The sequence below is a fragment of the Oncorhynchus clarkii genome, chromosome 33 (genome assembly GCF_045791955.1).
Source record: "Oncorhynchus clarkii lewisi isolate Uvic-CL-2024 chromosome 33, UVic_Ocla_1.0, whole genome shotgun sequence".
NCBI classification, from domain to species: domain Eukaryota; kingdom Metazoa; phylum Chordata; class Actinopteri; order Salmoniformes; family Salmonidae; genus Oncorhynchus; species Oncorhynchus clarkii.
In genome coordinates, this window is record NC_092179.1 from 12977072 (window position 1) to 12981268 (window position 4197).

A 4197-nucleotide genomic window follows, 5' to 3' on the forward strand; every position below is an offset into this window, starting at 1 on the left:
AGTAGCAGTAGAAAACTTTAATATCCAAAACACAAGGGGGAAATTAAATTCAATGAAGCAAGATAAATAGATAAGGACATTATATATTCAATAGTGTAGATTGCGTTTCTTGTGCTACAGCCTTCTTAACTGCAGAGTTGAACTCAGAGGGTGGACACAGAGTAAGTACTGTACATGTAATTGCAACAGTATTGAATGAGGCTTTATATTTTATTTGAAGAAGGTTTAAGTTCTTGCTAAGTGTTTCTATCCTCTCTGGTGTACTAAAGTTGAGGAACTGCAGAGCCAAGGCAGAGGTAGTTTCACGCTTTTGTGCCTTTTTTTCCCTACCCTTTTGAATGTGTTGCTTTGATGTTGATTTAAAAAAATGTCTGTTAGTGATTCATGAGCCGCTTAGGGAATTGGGTTCCTTCAAATTCTATTCTGGACCAAAATAAAAACAACGACAATAATCAAAACAATTATGATCAAAAATACACTTGAGACAAGGTAATGACAATTGCTGTGTAGCTATGGGTTGTTTTAACATTTTCTCAAGGGCAAACATTTTCTGCAAATATGTTACCCCCATTTAGCGCACAAATAATAACTTGTTTCCTGTCATAACAGTTTCTGTAACTGTCAAGGACTTCCGCCGAGGTCGGCCCTTCTCCTTGTTCGGGTGGAGTTCGGCGGTCAGTTTTGTTTTGTTTTGTTTATGTCGTTAGTGGTTGTGTTCGTGTTAGAGTTTTGTTGTATGTTCCATTTTTGGAATTTTGCTTTATTCTTTGAGTAAACTCAGTTGGATTACTCCATACCTGTGTCCTGCGCCTGACTCCGCTTTCACTCTGCACCCAATCGCTGACAACTTGTACTTGGATAGTTACCTGTAAATAGACTTAAAGTGAACGGCCAAACACATTTACAGAGTTTGCTAGATATCTGCTTTCCATTTAAAAAGCAATAAAGTGTGTGTGTTTGGAGTAGTGTCGCGGAGCGGCAGTCGGCGGGTACGAAGCACATTCACCTCAGCCCAGCTATAGGTACTAGAGACGTTCTTCCAGGAGAGCCAATACCCTGACATACATTCCAGAGAACTACTGGCCTCCCAAACACAGCTGTCAGAGGCACGAGTACAGGTAGGTACACTACTGTTTGTGTGTGTGTGTGTGTGTGTGTGTGTGTGCGTGGTTGGTTTCCTGATGGTCCTCTAACATATCTGCTGTATGTTGTCATCCTGACCCAGATATGGTTCCAGAACCGCCGGGCCAAGTGGAGGAAGACTGGAGCTCTGGGAGAGAGCAGGGGATTGGACGAACTCTCAGACACCGACCAACAGTCTGAGAGGGTGGTGCCGCTTCCTCCGCTGATTGGATCCCTCTAAACCAGGCCACACCCACTACGGCACAGGGTCTTCCTCTCCAGGCCACCCTACCATCCCATTGGTGTTTACCAGCACTTCCTGCCCAAGCTCCACCCAGCCCTGGTACCCTACTCTGAGCCCTACCTGCTTCCCCTCCCAGCCCAGTCCTAGTTGACACCAATGACACACACCATACCGGGACACACACTCAGCTGACAGACGCACACACCGGACGTCTTGTATGTCAAGTATGTCTGTCCCTGAACATATGTGTTTTCTGTATCTAAAACAATTCTACTCATACAGAAGTCTGCTATTTTCATTAATTTCATACAAAGTACCGTAAATAAAGGTCTTCAGTCTGAGCATGAATAGCTGAATCAGGTGTGTTATTGTAGGACTGGAATGAAACACCCAGTAGCTCTCCAGGACCAGAGTGGGAGAGTTGGAGACACATGTCCCAGACTGATCCTGGGTTCTCTGGGATTCTGAGAAACACTCTGACTCAGTTATCATCATCAGTCTTACGTCACTTCCAGAGGGCAGGCCAGGTGGTGTGTGTAGAGTCGACCATATAGTTCCTTGAATCTGAGAAGTCCTCTCAAAGGTTAAAGTAGTTAATGTGGATATGATTAATAGGACAATGTTCTCGAGTCTTTAAACAATGAATATCTATGGGTGACGATTGCCAAGGAAACCATTATATATTATCATTATGTATTTATAGTAGAAACTCAATAAATGACATGTAGCCCACACATACAGTGCCAGGGTTTGAGAGAGAAAGAGATAGAGAGAGAGAAATGCAGATAGAAAGAGGGTTATTTCAGACGATACATGGCCTATAAAAGTATAGTATGTTGAGATTTCAGATTATTATTCAATTGTTTTATTGCACTTTAAATATATGGTACATTAATGGTACTACCTTATCTTAATTCACCTGGGGTGAATCTGAGGGTAGGGCAGGTGTACAGTCATCTGAGACAGACACACAACCAGGTGTAGAGTCATCACAAATGTGTAAGATGGTTAAATGTTTCAGTGTTGCAGATAGAAATATAGTAGATCGATAGCTCTCAATAGATCTCTTAAATTAAATCTCTGAGAATTATGTTTTTAACTGCAAAGTTCTGGAAATGTCATCCCTGTCACGCCCTGACCGTAGATTGCTTTGTATGTTTCTATTTCTAGTTTGGTCAGGATGTGATGTGGGTGTTACGGTGCGTGAATGAGGACCCAAAAGCGAATCAACTTAAACAGAGCTTCTTTAATTACCAAACATAGGTAGGCTCAGATGGACCGGCAGATTCCGACAGGACAGGACAAGGTTACAGCAAACATGACGACAGTCTGGTTCAGGCATGAATGACACAAACAAACAAGAATCCGACAAGGACAGGAGCAGAAACAGAGAGAGATATAGGGACCTAATCAGAGGGAAAAAGGGAACAGGTGGGGAACGGGGTGAATGGGTAGTTAGAGGAGACAAGGGACAGCTGGGGGAAAGCGGGGGAGAAAAGGTAACCTAACACGACCAGCAGAGGGAGACAGGGTGAAGGGAAAGGACAGAGACAAGACAACATGACAGTACATGACAGTACCCCCCCACTCACCGAGCGCCTCCTGGCGCACTCGAGGAGGAAACCTGGCGGCAACGGAGGAAATCATCAATCAGCGCACGGTCCAGCACGTCCCGAGAGGGAACCCAACTCCTCTCCTCAGGACCGTACCCCTCCCAGTCAACTAGGTACTGATGACCACGGCCCCGAGGACGCATGTCCAAGATTTTACGGACCCTGTAGATAGGTGCGCCCTCGACAAGGATGGGGGGGGGGGGGGGGGGAAGACGAGCGGGGGCGCGAAGAACGGGCTTAACACAGGAGACATGGAAGACCGGGTGGACGCGACGAAGATATCGCGGAAGAAGAAGTCGCACTGCGACAGGATTAATGACCTGAGAGATACGGAATGGACCAATGAACCGCGGGGTCAACTTGCGAGAAGCCGTCTTAAGGGGAAGGTTCTGAGTGGAGAGCCAAACTCTCTGACCGCGACAATATCTAGGGCTCTTAGTTCTACGCTTATTAGCAGCTCTCACAGTCTGCGCCCTATAACGGCAAAGTGCAGACCTGACCCTCTTCCAGGTGCGCTCGCAACGTTGGACAAAAGCCTGAGCGGAGGGGACGCTGGACTCGGCGAACTGAGATGAGAACAACGGAGGCTGGTACCCGAGGCTACTCTGAAAAGGAGATAGCCCGGTCGCAGACGAAGGAAGCGAGTTGTGGGCGTATTCTGCCCAGGGGAGCTGTTCTGACCAAGACGCAGGGTTGCGAAAAGAAAGACTGCGTAAGATGCGACCAATAGTCTGATTGGCCCGTTCTGCTTGACCGTTAGACTGGGGGTGAAAGCCGGAAGAGAGACTGACGGAAGCCCCAATCAAACGGCAAAACTCCCTCCAAAATTGAGACGTGAATTGCGGACCTCTGTCCGAAACGACGTCTGACGGAAGGCCATGAATTCTGAAAACATTCTCGATGATGATTTGTGCCGTCTCTTTAGCAGAAGGAAGCTTAGCAAGCGGAATGAAATGAGCCGCCTTAGAGAACCTATCGACAACCGTAAGAATAACAGTCTTCCCCGCTGACGAAGGCAGTCCGGTGACAAAATCTAAGGCGATGTGAGACCACGGTCGAGAGGGAATAGGAAGCGGCCTGAGACGGCCGGCAGGAGGAGAGTTACCGGACTTAGTCTGCGCGCAGACCGAACAAGCAGCCACGAAACGACGCGTGTCATGCTCCCGGGTGGGCCACCAGAAACGCTGGCGAATGGAAGCAAGCGTACCCCGAAAGCCA

The 4197-nt window shown here is 47.2% G+C and overlaps 1 pseudogene; it reads left to right on the top strand.

The window, feature by feature from the left end:
• LOC139392918 (intestine-specific homeobox-like) overlaps window positions 1–1558 on the top strand; it is a 1892-nt pseudogene extending 334 nt beyond the window's left edge.
• Window positions 1559–4197: the final 2639 nt, after the last annotated feature.